We start from the raw sequence: 23,347 nt of genomic DNA on the forward strand, positions 1-23,347 counted from the left end.
ATCTCTTCTGGTTCTACGGAGCCACTGTGAATAGTGAACCCAGGAATTTGCTTTTCTCTGCATCCCTGAAGCTAAAATTATCAGCATTCAATACCCAGTCCAGCTTTTTAAAAATTTTATGTGGATTCTAGGAATTAGAATCAGATCCAAAACCTGTATAGGTCATAGTAGCCAGTAACAGATGACTGGAGAACTTCTGTAAATTATAAGATAAGAGATAAAGGCATCCCTGCAATAATATTTAATTCTATTAAGATTTATCAGATTGGATGTTAGGTATGCTTTTAGTAAGTACCAGCAAACACATAATTTCTAGTCAGTACTTTTTATTAAACAAAATTGACTTATGGATCATGAAACATCTATAAAACACAAGAAAGAAGTCAGCAAGAAGTCAAAAGAAGTAAATTCATAAGAAAGACACTAAAGAAATTACAAGCATATGTTGTAGAATATTAGTTGAAGATGTGTTACATTTGTTTATGCTGTGAAACATTTTTTATGATGCAAAGATGTGCTGCATTCTTTTATGTTGCATTTGTTTAACTCTGTGAAACTGTGTTACTTTGTCTGCCTATAAAACACCTGATTCAGTTTAACAAGGAACCGAAAGGTCAATAGATAGACAGGAAAAAAATAGGCAGAGCTGTCAGGCAGAGAGAATTAAGAGGGGCAGAAATCTTAAAAAAAAAAAAGATTGGGGAGCAACAAAAGGAGAGGAGGACATCGTGAGCCAGCCACCCAGCTACACAACCAGCAGTGGAGTAAGAAAGAAAGAGGGGGGGAGGGAGGAAGGAAGGAAGGAAGGAAGGAAGGAAGGAAGGAAGGAAGGAAGGAAGGTATATAGAATAGAAAAAGTAAAAGCCCAGAGGAAAAAAGTTAGACTAGGCTAGCTAGAGATAAGTCAAGCTAAGACTAGATTCTCATAAGAAAGAATAAGACTCTATGTGATTTATTTTGGAGCTGAGTGATGGGCCCCAAAGAGTAAAGAGTAAAAACAACCAATTACAAGCCATTTCAAAATTAAAACTAAAATGCAAATGCATCAATTAAATGATTTCTTGGGCAATAGAAACAGATGATACTTGGAAATAAGATAAAGTATTTGTTAGCTGAAGATATTTATGGAATAATAGAAATAAAAACAATATCAAAAGGTAGAAAATATAAGAAAAGCTTAAGAGATGTATTAAACCAAAAGCCAAAATAACTAGGTAATAACTGCTGTGAATAGTAGAGTCAGGTGGATAAAAATACTTTCTAAAAATGAACTTTTCAGAACTGCAGCCTGTGCTTCCCAGTTTTGAAATAATACAAATATAAGCACAACTAATATTATTTAATACAGATATAAGCACCACTAGTTTTACTTTAAAATATTCATGTTAATTCAGAGAACTGTATTTAGAGGGCTCACATAAAGTTTAAAAAATGTTATTTCAAAAAGAATGATAAAAATTGCCTTCAGGCCTTTCACCAGAAGCACCTATAGATTCAGAAAGAAAATGGTTTCAAATTTGAACCTTTTCCCATTTAAGAATAAACATGCTTTCAGACATGAAAATAATAAAATTTCCTCTTTTTTTGGGAAGACACTGACTGGTGGAAAGACATCCATGCTGGAGATTGTACAGTAACTGTTTCCTTAAGCTTTTAAAAACTCATTCTCCTCAGATAAGACATAATATAATGCATCTGAAATAGAAAATTTACAAAAATTAAGATTGCCTGAAAAGAGAATGCAAAAGCCTACAGAAGGGAGATCAATTACTGCCATCAAAGAAAACTGGTAATATTCAAAACACTCAAAGAGATTTTTATGCCATAACTTCTCACCTGTTTGACAAACCTGTCAATGTGTATTTGATGAGGAATGTCCTTCTTTATATATGTTTCTCTTATTGGTTGATGAATAAAACACTGATTGGACAGTAGCCAGGCAGGAGATAGAGGCAGTGATACATGATTAGGAGAATGTTGAAGAGATAAGACAGAAAGAAGAAACCATATAGCTGCTGGAGGAGTAACATGCCAGATTATGGGTATGCCACAGCCATGTGGCAATACATAGTTTAAAAAAATGAGTTAATAATAAAGAGAGAACTAGACAGTAATAAGCCTAAGCTATTGACCAAACAGTTCCTATTTAATATAAGTTTTTTTGTGTGTGTTTATTTGGGGTTGAACACAATGGGACCAGGCAGAAAATAAACCTCCATTTTATGTATATTTTCATATCTTCAAATATTAGAGCTACAGCTGGAGTTGGAATATATAATGCCACACATAAATAGGCTGCCTTTTCCCATTCTCACTTATCTGCAGAAGACAAATTCTTAAGAAAAATATGAACAGATTAAAGATATTTTAAAGTCATAATGAGTCTTCAGAAAATAATTTATGTCTTTTTAAAAATAAATACATTTCCCTTATTGATTTGTAGGTTTAATTATATACATGTGGTATGGGGAGTCAAGCCATGTGCCTATGCTTAGGCATTGTCTTCTATGGGTTCCTACTGCTGTGAAGAGACACCATGACCATGGCAACTCTTATAAAGTAAAACATTTAATTGAGTGGCTTATGGTTTCAAGGGTTTAGTCCATTGTCATCATGACAGGAAGCATAGTAGTGTGTAGAAAGACATGATGCTTGAGAAGGAGCTAAGAGTTCTACATCTTGTTCCTCAGGCAAGAAGAAGTGAACTGTGTGTCACACTGACTGTAGCTTGAGCCTAGGAGACCTCAAAGCCCACCCCCACAGTGACACACTTCCTCCCCTAAGGCCACACCTACTGCATCAAAGCCAAACCTCCTAATAGTGCTAATCCCCATAAGTTTACAGAGACCAATTACCTTCAAACTACAAGAAGCATGGAGTTCCATACAGCATGGCATCAGATGTTCCCATCTACCACTCTCCTATTTGTTTTTATTTTTTATTTAAATTAAAATATATTTTGATTATATTTTCCTCTCCTCCATGTACTTATAGATCCTTCCCCCCTCTCTACCCACCAAACTTTAAATTCTTCCTCAAAAAGCAAACAACAAATCTAATAATGCAAGAAAACAAAATCACAACAAAAAAGAAAAACCAACAACAAATGTACCTAAATTTATTTAGGTTCATGAAAAACATTGTGGAGTCCAATTATATGCTGGTCAAATACTGTTGAACATGAGGCCTATCCTGTAGTGATTGATATACCCAGTGTCACTATATTTGAGAAAAACTAGTTCAGTTATTAACCTTTACCATAGTGGCTAAGTTTTCATTAGGTGGTGATTTCTAGTCTTGTCTTTGTTGGGTGAGTGTTTTGTTCCGTGGTTTCCATTTCCTCTCTGATACTTATGAGGTTGTGGTGGTTGTGTGTTACCTGTAGAAAAATTTTCTGGGATCCTGATAAGTGTGGCTATTGGGAGTTCCAGGAAAAAGGGTTCCTGGGCATTATGAAGCGATAGTTAAGAATGGATGAGGGCTAGGGTTCACAGGAGGAGCAAAGCAGAGTGCTCCACCTGGATCTGCTTAGTTATCCCCCTGAGATTGGTAATAGAGAGTTAGGAAAAGGCACAGAAAGAGGTCTGCTAAAGAGCTGGGCATAAGACTGTTTAATTAGACTTGGAGGAATGGAGGGAATAGTGAAGATGTGAAATTAGCCTACTTACTTCTCTGGTTGCAGTAGTTTGAATGCAGTTGATCCCCAAAGGCTCATAGAAAGAGGCACTAATAGGAAACTTAGTTTTTTGGAGTAGGTGCAGCTTTGTTGGAGGAAGTGTATCAGTGTTGGGGCAGACTTTGAGGTTCCTATGCTCACAATACTACCCAATGTCTGAGCCCACTTCCTATTCCCATCTGATCAAGATGTAAGGCAGAACTATGTCTGCCTGCATGGCACCATGCTCCCCACTAGGATGATAATGTATTGAATCTCTGAAGTGTAAATTGTCACCTCAGTTAAATGTTTTCCTTTATAAGAGTTGCCATGGCCCTCCCTGAGGAGTGGATGGAGGGTGGGATGGGGAGGTTTATGGGTAGAATGGGAGGACAGTAGAAAGAGGGAACTGGGATTGGTATGTAAATGAGATTGCTTATAGTTAAAATAATTAATTTTATAAAAAGAGTTGCCAAGATCATGGTGTCTCTTCAAAGAAACAGAAACCCTACCTAAGACACTGGTCAAAATGGGCTGTGGAATTCCAGTGAGTGCCTGCTATATCTGGAGGCTGGGAGATGTGGGAAGCAAGTTAGGAGAGGAAGATGGGTGTGATCCGCTGGAGATAGATGAAGTTCAGCATGGAAGATTCATCAGATGGTCTGTTACAAAGATGCAGCTGAGACTGTTTGATTAATTTGGATGAGCAGAAGGAGAATTGAAGATCTTCTATTAGTCTGCCTGTTTCCCTACTCAATATGGACTGTGAGTTCCCAGAGAGCACCTGCTGGAGTTGGAGAGGGATAAAACAAAAAGGGAGGGAATGGGACATAGGAAGGGAAGATCTGTGGGATCCACCAGAGATGAGGTGGGGGAGGAAAACTTTTACATGTGCTCTGTTTCAGACCTGGGCATGAGACTGGAGGATTGGACTTGGGGGAATGGAGGGAGAGGTCAACATCTGTAGGTCTCCTATCTGCTTCCCTGGCAGGAGTTCCCTTTTTGGAGATTATACTATAATCTTTTTTTCCTTGTCTTTCCTCCATCCAAATCCTCCATATAGCCTTCCCAGCTCCCTTTCACTGCACCCATAACATTTCACCAACACGACTGTCCTCCTGTTCCTTTTAATTCACGATGTTTCCCCAAACCTGTGGCTTGTGTTTTTCTCAGCTAGGAGGGCCACCATTAATCCCCAGAAAACAGCACTATTTCTTAACAACTATGATTTTAGAGGCAAAAGACAGCTAAATTAAAAATGGATCCCTGGATATCCCCGGTGATCAATGCTGATGAAGCAATTCTAGAAAGAATGTGATACACCTGAGCTATTGGTTTGAAATTTTTGAGCAAATGAAATCTAGAGTAAGTACGACAGCATGCTGACAGAGTTTACAGCCCTCCAAATTCTTCGCCTTTTCCCACAGGCAGGCCATAGGTAACAGGGGTATCACACCAGGCTCTTTCTTCAAGAGGAACAGCAGCTGGAGAAAAAGCAGCAAAGACATTGACCCTGGTTATAGATGTCAGCTCCCCCAGCACTCCAGCTCAATCTCTTGAAAATTGGAGAAACACATGTATTAGAACATGCTGAGAGCCTAGCAGTCCGTTGGACAAATCTGTTAATTCACTGAACTTAGTCACAAACACTGTTAAAGCAAGTCTTCCTAGAAAATCTCAAATTCAGAAGACCTGAAGAGTAAGACTATTTCTCATTATATTTCTAATCTAAGACAGTCCTCTCAACAGTCTCTGGTAGAATTCTGAGAATCCTCTGGACTCCAGTCTGAATGACAACTGTAGAGTGCCCTTAGCTGTTATCAGCCAAGCCAGATGTCTGCAGAAACATGTTCTCATTCTGAATGTTATACCCTTCTCACACCAGGCTAGTAATCAACAGGATCTCAGTGGAAATATCTGCAGTGAGTGTCCTCACACATCATAATATACATAGCTCAGGATGTAACATACACACACACACACACACACACACTCCACTCTCTCTCTCTCTCTCTCTCTCTCTCTCTCTCTATATATATATATATATATATATATATATATATATATATATATATGATATCTGCCTAAACCAGGGGAAAGCATTCTGCCATGTAATAAAAATACAAAGAATACTAAGACATGAAATATGTTGTGGAAATGATGATTCACAGTGCTGAGTTTGTTTGTATTACAATAGCCAAAGGTCTTGAGGATGTCTACCAGGGTCTCCATGGATCATACTCCCATCTAAATGAACGTGTTTTACAGTGAGCCTTGAGGAACAGATGCTCTTGCAATGTGTTCCATCCTGAAAGCCAGGTTTTCTTTGTCTGTGCTGTGGAGCAGCCCTTCTGCTCTGTTTTCCCATGATGTCTGTGTTACGCATTTTTGTCTTTTTTTTCAGGTTTTTTGCCAACTTTCTTATAAAATATGCTTGCCTTTTCCCTTTCTTTGTCTCTCTTACTCTGTTATCCTCTGATCCAGAGACTACCCCACCTGTGTCCTGAGATGACATTTCCCTCCTGCCTCTTCCTCCCCATGGGAGGCTTTACTGTAGCTGCTTAGGATGCTTTCTGATGCTTGTGTGTAATTTACTTCTTAGTAGCTGCTAAACTGCTTTCAGCTGCCACTGAAGTATTAGCCAGAGTGTACCTCTCCGTAGATCATCTGATGTCACATAGTAGGCTGTTCAGTGAGAAGCTTTAAAATAAATGTTCAGCAAGTGAGAGTGTAACAAGGGGGAATCATTGTTGGGAACAAATCACAGAAGTAATAATCAGTTCATTTTGGTGCATTCTATTTACCAGACACAAGACATTGGCTCTAAGCCTGTACTCACGGGCAGGGAATTATATAAGGATGTGAATATCAAGAATCAGGAACATTCTGAGCCATTGCAGATGCTGCCTATCATTCATAATTAGACTGATGGAAGAAATATTTATAGAAGTTGGAGGAATTGGGGGGGCATGTCAGAAACTCCTTATTACACTGGCTCACTGCAGATCCTTCTCTGTCCTTTTATGCCCACGGTGTATTGTGGTGTAGCACTTTAATCCCTTGTTCAATCTTTGCCATCAGTGGTATTATTCCCACAGGAATCTTAGCTTTAACCATTTCCCAAATGCCTTAATTTCCTGTTCTGCACAACAGCCAGAGCTGGTAATTTTATGAACCACATGCAAAGATTTTCCTGCAAGGAGCTGAGTTTCAGATGCAGAGAAACAATAGAGAGGAAGTAGAAGCATTTAGCTACAACAGGACTGTGGCATCTGAGAAGCTTCGAGCATTCACTGACAGCTATTAACAGCTTTGTATTTTCAGCTTAAAATGCAACTTGCTAAATTAGTCGCTGTAGACTTAGGCTATTATTTGCAAACTAGAGTGTTTCACCATTTGGTTTTAGACATATTTAGAAAGTTAATATAGTTGATGCTAGATGACTGTAATAAACACAGAGGGATGTGAGAGTTGTGAATTTTAAACGAAAAATCACATTTACTTTGAATATAACCATAGAAACTGAGTTAATAGCAGGTCTTTCTGCTTATTAAGGTCAGGTTCTGATGGAAGTTGCCATGGCTGTGTTTGATGGCTTTCACTGCCTGCATAACAATTAGAAACATTTTCCTGAAGACTGATTTTCCTGGCAACTACAGACTGACACAAATTCAGGTCCAGCCATCGTTTCTGCTTTGATTGGCATTTCTTTCACAGACAGTCATGGCAACCTACAAACTCAATCAGCAGAAACTCCTTATTTATGTCAAATATGGTTTTTTCAACAAACGGCTCACGAAACTACTCTTTATGGATAATGATTAGAGGTAAATAGTGGACTGGTGTTGCTTTTACAGCCAGTCATTTATTGCTAAGAAAACTAACAAGCTCAAAGCAGGTCAAGACAGAAACTGTTTAGAGTGAGGGACAAATGAGGGGGGAAGGTGAGATTATATTCTGCCAGTATCCCCTACTGCAATATCCCATCATACTTCATTATCATTTTCTTTAGATAAAGGCATTTAAGTGGCAGTTGATAAATAAGGAGTTTTTATTCTAGGATATTTCTCTTACATATTTTCTCTCTCATTCAGATTTGAATTATGCGCATATAAAAACAGTCTTTGTGATTTTTTTTCACAAAATAAATGATCACAAGCCCTGAAAAATTCTACTGGAAAGGTTGGCATGCTAAAGGTTAATTAAAATTTAACTCTGCAAGATGGATAGTTTTATTTATAGAAACTTGGGCTGATTTTTAGCAGCCATGTTTTCCTCTAATTAAAATAACATGAAGAGCTAATAGCAATCAGCTTAAGGAACTGAATATTTTAGAGAAAGGAATGATTCATAGCCTTTTTAATAATCATCTTGCAGTAGGTATCTCCACTAAAGAGCGTGTAAAACATTGGTATTCAGCCATTGTCTGGTTCAAATGTCAGGGAATATTAAGTTGGGAAAAAAATGAAGAACAAATTAGTTAAAGCTGTCTGAAATAAGTCATTGATATTATCATGTAAATTTGACATTTCCTTAAAGATTCTGCAGTGATTCTCTGACATGGCACAGCTCAAAAATCTCTGAGTGGACCTATTACAAGAATTGTAAAAACAAAAATAAAAATCCTTAGGGATTAAAAGCTTTAGGAAACACAAGAAAATAATGGCATGTAAAAGAAGCAAAGGTTTGCTGTTGAAACCTAATATACATATATGTGTAAACTCAGACATAGAGAGAAATATATCATAGATAGATGATAGACCGATAGATGACAGATTGATAGATAGATGGTAGATGAATAGATAGAAAGAAATCATTTCTTAGTTAAACTTCTGTAGGATTAAGCATCCTAAATCCTTGATAACAAAGAACTATATTAAAATATCAACAAGAAAGTTGTATGCATAAGTTATCTGCATATAATAGAAGTAAAAGTATTTTTAAGTAGGAGAAGGAAGAAAAAAGAAGGAAAGAACCAAAGGTAGGGAACAATATTTTCAAATATATACATCCTAGGTAAATGTATATATCCTCTTCAATAAGAGCAACTCTGTCCACCCCTTGATTTCTCTTTACATTTTACATCCAAGTATATAGAAATACCTGCAAGTACTTTCATATCTAGTCACATTTCCCAATTCCTATTTAAATAAATACCTTTGTCTAAAAGCTAGATTTCTAGCCAAAGGAATAAAGTGAAGGTGACTACTTTGAAGAATCCACACAGCCCACATTTTCTCCTGTGTATGCATATACTCCAGTCAGAGTAGCCTTCTGAGACAAAGAGTGTACTTGAGGACACTGTGCTTCCAAGGCTGAACAGTATGTGAAAGGATCTAATATCTCTAACATCAGAATCCACCAAGGTGGTAGTGTTCTGTGCAACTCTCTCAGGTCCCACTACCCATCTCTGACACCACCTCATCACAAGGCACTGGAGGACCACATGTAGTGCTGTACAGCTCACCTGCGGAGCAGCCCATACTCTTGCCATAACCTTACACCTCATGGAGTCAATCCTTATCTCCTCCTCTAGACAGAGTTACCCAGCCTGAACATAATTCTACTCTGTGCATAAAGACTGTGTGGAGTTCTGCACATCATCCTCAGGGTGCTCCCATTTCCCACTCAATCCAGCATCCCAGTTCCTGACAAATAAGAACCAACCAAAGAACCACGTTATCCTTCCATCAAGTTCTGAGAATCTACAGTGAGAACATGCTAACTTTCAGAAGCACAGCTATCCCTTGCTGAGCTATGACTACTTCTGATACCCAATTCACACATCAATGCTGAGTGGCTTCAAAACTGAGCCCCAAACACCATTCCATTGGTCTGAAAATGGACATATTACGGTAACAGCAAATAGTGATCTTGATGCCCACACAAAAAAATGGCATAGATGTTCAAACCAATGCTCTCTACCAATGACTTAAATCCAGATGACTAGGTTACTCTGAAAATTAAGATAAATAATGAAAAGGAAACATGAATAATCAATACAACATGTCTCCTCCAACACTCTAGAGTAATGTTCCCTGAGAAAAGCAACTATGAAATAAAGACAATAATTTCAAAATAGAAATTGTAACCATATTTAAGAAACTCAAGGGAGATATGGATAAGTGTTGTAATTTAGACCATAAAATACAAAGAGTTGAATGAGCAACCCATCAGAAAGAAAGTATAATACTAACATGCGTGCAACAAACTTAGGTGTGTCCAACTTAATAAAGCAAATACTTCTAGATATAAAAGAGCAAATTAACCCCAAATAAATTAATAATAGGTGATTCAAATACTCTATTTTCATTAATGGACAGATCAGTCAGACAAAACACAAGCAGAGATATGATAGTGCTGAATGATATCATAGACCAAATGGACCTAACAGATATCTACAAAATAATTAATATAAATAGTAGAGTACAAATTCTTCTTGGAAGCTACTAGAAATTTCACTAAAAATGACCATAACTTGTGACGCAAATCATCACTCACCAAATACAGAACAAAAGAAATAATTCCTTGGGTCAAATCTGAACATAATGAAATAAAACTAGATATTCATAGTAATAGAAACCACAAAAGTACATGGAGATTGGACATGATACTAGACGATAAATGGATTAATGGAAATTAAATTTCCTAGAATTCAATGGAAACAAACACAAAATACCCAAACCTGTGGGACATAATAGATGTCGCACTAAGAGAAAAGCATACAGCTCTATGTGGCTACATAAAAAACTTAGAGAAAGTCCAAATCAACAGCTTAGTGGTGTGTCTTTGGACTTTGGAAAAATAAGAAAAAAACAATATCCACAAACAATAGATGAGAGAAATAATCAAAATCTGAAAATAGAAAACTTAAAAATATATGAAGATCAGTGAAATGAGAAGTTTATTTTTGAAAACTGTAACAAAACTGACAAAATATTAGCCATGTTAACTAAAAGAAAGACAGAAATGTGGAATAAAATTCAAGATCAAAACAAACACCAGTGAAATCTAAAGGATCATAAGCACAAGAACATATTTCAACAATAAAATAGCCTCTCAACCATTTAAAAAATCCTCAGGGTCAATGTATTTACTTCACAATTGTATTATATCTTTAAAGAAAATCTTAAATAATTCATAAATTCAAAAAAATATTTTTTGAAATCACATTGCACCAATAGAAATAAAACCACATAAAAACAAACAGATAAAGAAATAAACACACATCTCTGGTGGTGGTGGCACATACTTTTGATACCAGCAGAAGCAGTGGCAAGTGAATCTCTGTGAGTTCAAGGCCAGCCTGGTCTACAGAGTGAATTCCATGAAAATCAGATCTACAGATAGAAACCCTGTCTTGAGAAACCAAAGAAAGGAAGGAAGGAAGAAAGCTAAACACTGAGCTGAACTCCAGGAACACAGTGACAGAGAGGAGGAGTGATGAACAAAGGGGTCAAGACTGGGTTGGTGAAAAACAGAGAAACAGCTGACCTGAACAAGGGGAAGATCTTGGACCCCAGACTGATGGCTGAGAGGCCAGCATAGGGCTGATCCAGACCCCCTGAATGTGGGTATCAGTGAGGAGACCTAGGCGATCTATAGGGCTTTGGGTCGTAGATCAGTATTTATCCCTGGTACACAAATGGACTTTGGGTACCCATCCCAAAATGAGGGATGCTCTCTCAATCTGGACACTTAGGGGAGGGCCTGGGCCCTCTCTGGAATGAAATGACAGACTCTAAAGATTCCCTATGGAGAGTCTTACCCTCCCTGGGGAATGGAGTGGGTATTGGGTCCGGGAATGGGGGGTTGGTGGGAGAAAGCAGGCGTGGAGGGAAGAGAGAGGGAGCTCAGACTGACATGGGAAGCAAGCCTGTTTCTAATTTAAATATATAATAAAAAAGTGTTTCCAAAAAAAGCACATTGAAAGATTGTCTGCCATGATTAAGTAAGCTTCATCCTAGAGATGCAGGGATAGTTTTTCATACATAAACCAGTCAATGTAATCCACATAGACTTCAATACAGGAACCATATGATGATCTAATTAGTTACAGAAATGGCCTCTAACAAAATCAAATATCCCTTCATGAAACCAGTTCAAGAAAGTCATGGCATACAAGATATGTATCCCAACAAAATAAAAGTGATATAGAACAAAACCACTGCTAGCATCCATGCTAAATAAAAAATAAAACATTTCCATTAAAATCAAGTACAAGTCAAACATCCAGTCTATACAGTCTGTTCAATGTAGTGTTTTAAATCTCATCTAGAGCAATAAGACAAGACAAGGAGATAAAAAGAATATAAACAGAAAAGGAAGACATTAGAGTTTCTTTAATTGCAGTTGATATGCTCCCACACATAAAGTCCTAGAGACTCCACCAGAAATCTCCTACACCTGATAAACACGTTCAGCTAAGTATCAAGATACATTATTAGTTCCACCCCCAGAATCAATGGCCTTCCTGTATACAAAAAAGTAAGTTGTACTACAAAGCTATAGTAATATAAACCACATGGTACTGGCATAAAAGCAGACATGGTGACCAATGGAATCAAATTGAAGACCCAGTCATAAATACACACATCTATGGACACCTGATTTTTTATAAAGAAGCCAGAAATACACAGTGAAAAAAGAAAGCATCTTCAACAAATGGTGCTGGTCAAACTGAATGTCAACATGTATAAGATCCCACATGCAAATAGATCCCACCCTGCACAAAACTCAAGTCCAAGTGGATCAAAGTCCTCAAGATAAAACCAGACACACTGAATCTGATAGAAGAGAGAATGGGGAATATACTTGAATACATTGGTACAAGAGACAATGTCCTCAACAGAACACTGAGTGTACAGACACTGAGGTCAACCATTAATAATTGGGACCTAACAAAACTGAGAAACTACTGAAAGGCAAAGGACACTGTCAATAGGACAAGTCAACAGCCCAAGGAATGTTAAAAGAATTTTACCAACTACAGAGCTAATAATGGGCTAATATTCAAAGAAACTAGGTACCAAAAATACCAAGTAATCCAACTTAAAAATGTGATACAGATCCAAATAGACAATTGTCATAGAGGGATCACAAGTGGCTAAGAAACACTAACAGATATGTTCAGCATCCTTAGCCATCAGGGAAATGCAAATCAAAATGACTCTGAAAATCCATCTTACACCTGTCAGAATAGCTAAGATCAATAACACAACTGACAGGTCATGCTGGAGAGGATGTGAAGCAAGGAGAACACTTCCATTTCTGGTGGAAGTGTAAATTTTTACAGCCATGATGAAAATCAATATCACAGTTCCTCAGAAAATTAGGAATTAATCTACCTCAAGCCCAGCTCTACCACTCCTGGGTGTATACCCAAAGGACATTCTATCCTACCACAAGGACACTCACTCAACTATGTTCATTGCAGCTTTAGTCATAATAGCCAGAAACTGGAAATAACCTAGATGTCCCTCATCTGAAGAATGAATAAAGAAAATGTGGTACATTTACACAATGAAGTTTACTCAGCTGTTAAAAATGACTTTATGATATTTGCAGGCAAATGGATGCAACTAGAAAAAAGTCATCCTGAGTGAGGTAACCCAGGAAGACAAATATGGTATATATTCATTTAAGTGGAGCTTAGCTCTTAGGTAAATGATACTCAAGCTACAACCCACAGAGCCAGAAAGGTAAGTAACAAGGTCTCTAGGGGGAATAAATGGACCTCCCTGGGAAGAGAAAATAGAATATATTTTGTGGATGGACTGAGGGCAGGTGAAGACAGGAGTGGGAAGGATCAAGAGGAGGGGGTATGGAGGGAGAGTGCAGGGAGAGACAGCTGCAATTATGGAGCAAAGTGGGGTGGAAACCTAATACAATGGAAACTTCCTGGAATTTATAACAGTGACCTTAGTGAGGACTCCTAGTAATGGAGGATACTGAGTTTGAACTAACCATTTTTGAAGCCAGGAAAGGTTTCCAGTGGTGGGACTGGGTTGTATTCAATGGAGTTGGTAAAAGGAGTATGGTGGAGATCCCTAAACCACCCAGACTGCTGCTAGGACAGAATATTGCTCTCTGAAAACTGACTTTAGGGTTCCATTGCCACAGACAACATCCACACAGCTCATTGAGGGTACATAGGTTGGGTTGATGCCTGTATGGAGCTTTCACCCCCACATTCTAGTCTCTTTGGTGTCAGAAGGTACTCTCTAGGCTATGGAAAAAGAAACCTAGACACCAACTCAGTCACAAAACCCTGGACTTACAATCTATTCTGTCTGCAAGAAGTGCTGGGGCAATGGTGTCACGAGAACTCATGGGAGTAGCCAATGAAAATTTAACTTAAGGTCCATGCCATGAGGTGGAGCCCACACCCTACACTTCCTTGGTAGCCAAAAATCAGAGACTGGATAGTTCAGAAACCTATGGTAGAACTAAACACTACAGGCAAAATAGATGAATGAATGAATGAATGAATGAAGTAAATACAGTTCCTAGTGATATTTTTATACTCGAAGATCAGTGTTTTGTCCAGTTATCATCAGACAAGCTTCCTTCTGCAGCAGATGGGATCTGATGCATGGCCCCACAGCCAGACATTATTCAGAGAAAGAAATTAAATTGGTGATCTCCATTTGGGTCCCTCCCCTTGTATACTGGGAACCCCACAGAAGAGAGGGAGAAGAGATTGTAGGAGTCAGAGGGGATGGAGGACAACAGGGAAATATGGCCCACTGAATCATTTAAGCAGAGATCACAGAGACTGAAGCAGCAAGAATTGGGTCTATGGGTATGCACCAGGTCCTCTGCACATAGGTTATGTTTGTTAGCTTGGTGCCCTTGTGGGACTACAAGAAATGGGAGTAAGGGTATCTCTGATTCTTTAGACTGATCTTGGGACTCTTTCTCCTATCTGGTTAGCTTGTCCAGCCTCCCTATAAGAGCTTCTGCCTTATCATATTGTATCTTGTTTTATCCTGTTTGGCTGTCATCTCTGGGCAGCCTGCTCTCTTCTGAAGAGGAAACAAAGGGGTAGTAAATCTGGGAGGAAAGGAAGGAGGGGGAGTTGCTGGGAGAATTAGTGGGAGGGGAAACTGTGGTCAGGATGCATTGTATGAGAGAATAATCTATTTTTCAGAAAGAGGGCCTCAAAATAAGATCTAAAACCCTGAATCTGTTGAAGAGAAAGTCGAGAGCAAGTTACAGGCACAGGAAAAACTTCCTGAATAGAACTCTGGGAACACAGGAACAAAGACCAACAATTGACAAATAGAACTTCCTGAGCCTAAAATGTTTCTGTACAGCATAGGATACCATCAGCAGAATGAAGAAGCAGCCTATGGAATAGGAGTGAAATCCTTACCAGATACATATCTAACAGGAGGTTAATATCTAGAGCATAAAAAGAACTCAAAAAACTAATCATCAAAGAATCAACAGACAAACCAACGAAAAATGTGGAACGGAACTTAACCAAATTCTAAAAATTATATACCCAATAGCTGAGAAAAGTATTTTAAAATGTTCAGCATCCTTTGCTATAAGAAAAATGCAAATTGAAACCACTTTGAGATTTCATCTTGCACCATTCATAATGCTAAGATTAAATTAAACTTTAAAAAATCTAATCACAGTAAATATTGGTATGCATGTGGAGAAAGAGGTCATCCATGTTCGTTGCTGCTCTATTCAAAATAGACAGAAAATGTATGCAGGATATATGTCTATCAACAAATGATATACAATGAAAATATTGCACATATACACAATGGGTTATTATTCAGCTGTAAAGAAAAGTTAAATCAGCCAGACAGTGGTGGTGCATGCCTTTAATCCCAGCACTCAGGGGGCAGAGGCAGGCGGATTTCTGTGAGTTCAAGACCAGCCTGGTCTACAGAATGAGTGCCAGAATAGGCTCCAGAGCTACACAGAGAAACTTTGTCTCAAAAACCAAACAAATAAATAAAAGAAAAAGAGAAGAAAAGTGAAACCTCCAGGTAAATAATGGAGCTAGATAAGCCAGATCTAGAGAGACAAATACTATATGTTCTCTGATTTGTGAGTGCTGGTTTAGAACCTTTACATATGTGTGCTAAAATATGAGTACCCATAGAAGTCAAGACTCTGAAGAAAGACTTTTAAAGGGAGGTTATATAGAATACAGATGGTATGAAAAGTGAATGGGGAATAATGGAGCAAGAGGTTTAAGTTTTGTGAGGGATTGAAAGGTGTAGTAGAGTAGAAAATATGGAAAAGTTTAACTAACATGAAAGACCTTTGAAAATGTGTTATAGAAATCTATTACTATTGTATTGGTCAGTATTCTATAGAGGAACAGGACCAATGAGACACACACATACAAAGAATTTATTAAGTCCCCTCAGATTAAAATAGCTGAATCACATCTGGGAGGCTAAGAACCCATTAGCTGTTTGATCCTTGAGGCTGGGTGTCTTAGAACCTGCAGTCCCGCAGTAACTGTCTGCCACTATGGAGACTCACAACCCTGTTGTTGCTCAGTCTACAAAGTGTGTGTGTCAGCAGTTCCAACCTGGAGTCAAATACTTGGAAGGGTCCTAGAGAGCTGCTGGGCCTTAGTCCACAGTGAAAGCCTGGTATCTTAGTTAGGATTTCTATTTAAGTGAAGAGACACAATAACCACAGGAACTTTTACAAAGAAAACTTTTAATTGGACCTGGCTTGCAGTTTCAGAGATTTACTCCATCATCATCATGGCAAGAAGCTGGCAGCATACAGGGAGACTTGATGCTGGAGAAGGAGCTAAGGGTTCTACATCTTGATCCACAGGCAGCAGAAGGAGAATGTGTCACACTGGGCTTGAGCCTATGAGACTTCAAAGCCCACCCTCACAATAACACACTTCCTCCAACAAGGCCACACCTCCTAATAGTGTCAGTCACTATGGGCCAAACATTCAAACATGTGCGTCTTTGGGGACCATGCCTATTTAAACCACCATACCGGGAAATGTTGGCAGCAGCAGCAACAGGGTAAATCAACTCAGCAGCAAGAAGGAATATCACTCAGGTAAAGGAGAGACATTCTTCTGTCTGCCATGCCTTTAGGTCTGAGAAGCTACCAAAAGGTGCCACACACCTTTGTGTTGGTCCTCCTGCATCAATTAAAGCAGTCAGGACAATTCTTCAGGTGATGGTCCTTACTCAGGTGATTCTAATTTTAATTGTACATTAAAAACAACCATAATATCTGTAAATGGTATATAGGTATAGTTTTACACAGAGTTTGCTATAAAATATATAGTTAGATATAAAGTTATAGTTATATATTTTTTGGAATTACCTTATGACAGGAGCACAGCACCTCTCCCACACACCATAGGTTCTCAAATAAACAGCCCAATTTGAGTTCCCAAGGTATGGATTATCTCTTTGGGAGTTTTGATAAGTGGGATCCTATGGGTCCCAAAATATTACAGGCAAATCAAGCAAATGCTCTTGATTACATTCTAGATGGCATATTGAGTCATAGAACATGGAGCAATAAGGCTCATACTGACCTGGAAGCTTATTTCCTACTGGCTAGCTGTCACTACTGGGAGATGTTATGTATACTACTAGAATAAAAAAGTAATCAACAGTCTTAATTATTAGGATCCCGAAAACTATAATAATGGCTGGCTGAGTAAGATATATGTATTAGAGCAAGAGTGTACAAATGTTATAGGAGTAACTAACCACTTTCTAATTATATTTAAAGATGTTCATATAAGACAGGGCTCATTACTGTAACCATGCAAGGCCAAGAATCTGTGGTTAGACAAGACATAGGCCCCAAGAGAGAAGCTATTACTCTCATTCTTCTAACTAATGTAGTTTTAAATTGCCTCCATATTTCTTTTTTTATACCCATAGATATAACCATCTCACAACCTTCCTTAAGGTAGTTTCATTTTGCAGAATATGGAAAATAACACAGAGACCCATAACAGGTAAATACACAGGAAAAAAAGAGACTGTGTAATGCTTACACTAAAAGATGCACCTTTATCATACACTTTCTTTCTAGGTCTTAACAACTCTCATGCAAGAGGGGACAGGAAGTTTCTAACAGCCAGAACTTGTGGATCTCTGCAAGGAAGCACCATTTTCTAGGAACACTAGGATAGTTGAACACATAAACTAAATAACAGTGGCTGTAACTGCACAAGTAAGATCTGTGCAAGATCAAGTCAGACAAAATCCCAGCCTGGAAGAGATGTAGGTTGCACAATTGCATCACTGAGGAGCTATTGATAATTGATGGCTGTTAGGAAAGGGAGACTCAGATGTCTTCAGGGTTCTCCTACTCCCAAGTAAAGATCCCTACATCTATACACTCTGGTGTGTGTGTGTGTGTGTGGGTGGGTGTGCAGGTAAAAATAATGAACACATGAAATACACAGAGTATAGTAGTGGAGATAATACAGGAGGAGTTCTAGGGGAGAAAATGGAGATGGAGTTGATAAAAACATGGAGGGCCTCACCCTCCCTGGGGAAATGAGGGGATAATGGGGGGGTTGGGGGGAGGGCACGGGAGGAGGGAAGGGAAAGGGAGAGGGATCTGAAACTGACTTGTGAAGCAACCTTGTTTCTTATCTAAATTTAAACTGAAAAATAAATTTATAAAACAAATTCATGTGTGACTATCTCAAACAATAAATAATAATTTAAAAATTACATCAGAGTGAGTCAACCCTGTTCCAAATTTTGTTACATTATACCTTCTAAATTTAATTTTTGTCACTCTTAATGAAACCAAATTCAGGGTTATTAATTTATTCTAGTGAAACAAGTCAGATACTGTCTTCACAGTTTAAAATATGTTTCTAGACTTTAAAACCCTAAATATTATCTTCATGTAGAAGCCTAAGTGTACTACACCTTCTTTACTCACACTTTCAGATATGTTCAAATATCTGGAAGGACTTGTTAGAGTTTATCTTAGCCATAAGGATGGGAAGATATAAAACTGAGATCTGATTCAAATGGTCAGAGAACCCACCAGAAATTGTGCTTCTGAGATTCCCAAGTGACACTGTACTTCCTGACTGTAGATGTGTTCTCTGCCTTGGAATATACATTCACTTCTAATCTATGCACAGTCAATAAAACTCATTGCAGGCTGCAAGTGCTTGTTGACTTGTCACTAGGATATGCTATTCCTCAATGTCATGCAAGGTTACTTTTAACATTTCTGGGTAGTGAGCATTTACTTAATAAGATCCATACCCATATTATTTTCAAGGTCATATAGCTCATAACAGTAGTGAAAGGAATGAATATACTGATAGTTTTAATCAATATTTTCTATGACAGTTTTATCTCGGGGGGGGGTGGCACATGCCTTTAATCACAGCACTTGGGAGGCAGAGGCAGGCAGATCTCTGTAAGTTCAAGACCAGCCTGGTCTACAAGAGCTAGTTCCAGGGCAGCCTCCAAAGCCACAGAGAAACCCTGTCTCAAAAACAAAACAAAAAACAAAAAAACAAAAAGATCAAAACAAAACAAAGGGCATTTTTAGCTCAACTTCTATTACAGATATCAAGGAAGTTTCAAGTAGTTGAATTTAGAAAAATTAAGGTATTTGTCAGATACCAGAAGTATGTAATTATCTAATTATTTCTTCCAGAATCATCTAGATCATGTGCTTAAATGAAATAATGAGCTCCATCCTTTATTTTCTGAATCATGGCCACTAGGATGAGGTCTATTCAGTGAGATTCATTAAAACCCAAATGCTGGCCTGGCGTTGGTGGCACACACCTTTAATCCCAGCACTCAGGAGGCAGAGGCAGGAGGATCTCTGTGAGTTTGAGACCAGCCTGGTCTACTGAGCAAGTTCCAGGACAGAGTCCAAAACAATACAGAGAAACCCTGTCTTGAAAAACCAAACCAAACAAAAAAACAAAAAAAAATGCTGGCTAATCATTGATGTTAGTGTAGGAGTGTTGTCAGGGATGCTAGCTTGGATGCAAGCAGGACATATAAGCCTGCCTGAGCTTAATTAAGCAAGAACCAGACAGACCTGAACAGCAATGTAGACCTAAATCTTTAAACCTACATACAGTGACCATGGGTTCACTTGATAAGGCTAGATAGTATGTAACCCAAAAGGAAATCATCTGAGTAATGGGATGTCTTTACTGGACACTGTTTTGAGAAGTATCATTTTAACCCATACTCATGTGAGTGTGTGTAATTCACCCACACAGTCATAGTGTAAGTTTACAGGACAGGGTTTGCAGAAAATATTAGCAGAGGTATGCTGAAGATGCATTACAGAGCAATGGGCAAGAAATAATAAACAGAGAAGCTGCAAAGTTGATTCCATAATCTCTCTCCAATCCATCTCCTTATATTAAGTATCACTCTAACTTCCACAATGTATGTTACTGCCAGGTTTGTGCCAGACTACTGTGAGGCTCCAAAGGACGCTGTAACGATAAGCGACACACTTACTGAAAGTAAAACTAAGTATTTATTGTAGAAATTACTCACAAGATACCAAACAAGTAACCCAGATGAGCCAAGTAGTTTTCCGCTGCTGAACCGGAAGCCAAACTCCAGGAAAAGAGACCGAGAATTCCTGTGTGCTGTCTTTTATGCCTTCCCCTGTAACGCCCCCTAGCCATGCCCAAAAGTGGGCCTGGCTAGTGACGTAGTTCACCGCCTACGTACGTATACGTCTTTACGTCCGGCCGTATACGTCTTTAGTCATGCCTAAAGTGGGTGTGGTTAGCAGTGTGGTAAACTGCCCTTTTATTACCTCATCTGTATGTGCCTCTAGTAAGTCACATGGTTAATGGCGGCATACAGGCTTTGTTCTACAATTCCCCTTTTAGTCTAAAAAGGACAACTAACTTGTGTCCATGAACAAAATGTATCAAACATCTATTCTATCTAAACCTAAACTTATCTGAAAGAAACACCCAAATCTGAACACCTCTTTCCAATCCCAACTCTAAAATAATTGAAAACTAACACGAACAGGTGTAAACTATCTTATAATATCAATAGTAGGGAGAGGGGGCGTGGAATTCTCAAAACTACTTCCTGCTGAGATGGGATGATGATAATCTCATGGGGACCTGTGAGAAGAAAAATGTTAGTATAACAAAATCTCAGTAGATCAGACAGTCTCTGTGTGGCACAGATTTCATCTCAGGACTCAGAAAACCCTGAGGAAGAGGAGGCAGAAATAATGTAAGACCAGCAGGGCTGGAGAATGCCAAGAAAACAATGCCTTCTAAACATAGCAGGACTAATATACATATGAACTCACAGAGACTGGCAACATGCACAGGACCTGCACAGGGCTTCACCAGAGTGGCCCCATTATTGAGAGGGAAAGTGAACACAAGCTATCTCCAATTGACATCTGCTCAAAGCAAAAAAATTCTCCAACATAGTCCAACATGTATTATGGCTTTTGGCTTTGTTTTTATGGGTTTCCTGTGTGTGCAAGTGTGTGTGTGTGTGTGTGTGTGTGTGTGAGAGAGAGAGAGAGAGAGAGAGAGAGAGAGAGAGAAACAGAGAGAGAGAAAGACAGAGAGAGAGAGAGAGACATGTGTCTTTGGCTCTTTTTCTTCTATTTGTTTGTTTTGTTTTGTCCTATCCTGGTTTGTTTGTTTTTGTCATACCTTATTTTATTGTTATTATGTAGACATCTGTTTGCTTTGTAATAAGAGACAGAAAGAGTGTGTATCCAGATGGTATCGGAATTAAGGAGGATCTCTGAGGAGTTGGGAAAGAGGAGAACATATCAGAACATATGAAAAAAATCTCTTTTCAATGAAAGAAAAATAGAGGGTGACAAAAGTCTCCATGATCTTATTCTTTCTTAGCTATTCAACTTCATCTTCTAACACCAACCCCATCTCTGTTAATATTTAGCATAAACTAAATGGAACTGCTTGAAGTTTTTTCTGTGTGCTCAAGTTTATCACCTAGAGACCTTTCCTGCTGCCTGGAAAACTTCTTCCCAAACCACTATGCACTGGAGCTTCAGCCCTGGATAAAGTATACTCTGATATCAAGACCCCACCTGAGATATGCAAGTGTCATCAGTGGAATTGTTTCATTTCTCTGTCTCTCTCTGTCTATCTATATCCTTCTATCTCTGACCCTGTTTCTCTCTGTCTTGTCTCACTCTGTGTGCATCTCTTGTTTCTCTGTCTCTGTCTCTCCGTCTTTTACAAACACACACGTGTGCACATGTGTGTGCACACGCTCACACACACAAACACACACACACACGTTCACACACTTTCTAGTCCTTAACAGAAACTATCACATATTGAATGTACATTTAAAGATCTTGTTAATGCATGCATGAATGAATGAATGTGTTCATCAATTAAGTGCCAATTGATAAAGTTGTTGTAGAAAAATTTTATAGTTTGAGGCAAACATGAAATTTCAGACATCCTGAGGTTCAGGCAATCAGCAATGATACTGTCTAATGTATCAATCATGTTTGTAAGTTGCCAGCACTCTTCTGTGCTCCCCAATTATGTATAACCTATATGGTGTTTCTATTGACCACCATTTCACATGAAAGAGTATATAAGCACAGCTAATTTACATGATTTGCTAGACACTAATACCTACCAGAATATAAAAGATAGTATAGCTCCTTAGTCTATATGCTTGGCCAGAGTGCATCATATACATGAGAACCTGAACTGCAACATCAGCAAGCAAAGTCACACACCAGGTCAGTACCATTGTGCAAACCAGAGGCAGTCAGTGTCCAGAGAAAGGAAATTCAGAACCAGAGTGTTGGAGTTCATAATATACACATCCCTTAAGAAAATATCTATGCTCTCACCCAGGATCCCAAACTGTAAAACAGCCTGACAACTGGGAACCATCATAGGAACAAACCAGGCCCCCTGAATGTGGGTGTCAGCTAGGAGCACTGGGCAGTATATGGGGCCTCTGGCAGTGGAACCAGGATGTATCCCTAGTGCATGAATGGACTTCAGGAGTCCATTTTCCATAGAGGGACACTCAGCCTAGATACACAGGGTAGGGCCTAGGCTCTGCCCTAAAATGTCTTGACAGATTTTGATGATCCCTCATGAAAGGCCTCACCTTTCCTAGGGAGTGGATGAGGGATGGGATGGGAGGGTCATTGGGGGGCATGGGAGGATGGGAGGAAAGCAAACTGGGATTGATAAGTAAAATAAGATAGTTTCTAATTTAAATAAAATTTATTTAAAAATCTCATTCATGATACAGCTGATCTCAAATTCCCTATTATGGTGTATCAATTAATTAGGCCAGAAGATAAATACTTCGAGTTTTGCATTGGCAGAACCCTGGGACTCTGCCCTATATATGGTCTCAGAAATGATTTAATATTTGATTATTGGTAGGCACTTTTAACACCACAACTCAGGCAGCCTGTTATCAACAGCCCAGGAAGGAAGTGATGCTCACTATACCATTGCCTAGCTGACCCAGAGTCTCTTCCTCCTGTTACTACTTCACCTCGAGCATGTTAATCCTTGACCCTTGTTCATGCCTGCATAGCCTCAGACTCAAACACAATCCATATGTTACTCATTGGCACCCATTTTTGCCTGTTTCCATGACTTCACAGTTTTTGCCTAATGCCATGGTACATCAGTAGATGTTCTTCTGTCACCTGGTC

The sequence above is a fragment of the Mesocricetus auratus genome, unplaced genomic scaffold, assembly GCF_017639785.1.
Source record: "Mesocricetus auratus isolate SY011 unplaced genomic scaffold, BCM_Maur_2.0 Super-Scaffold_6730, whole genome shotgun sequence".
Lineage (NCBI taxonomy): Eukaryota > Metazoa > Chordata > Mammalia > Rodentia > Cricetidae > Mesocricetus > Mesocricetus auratus.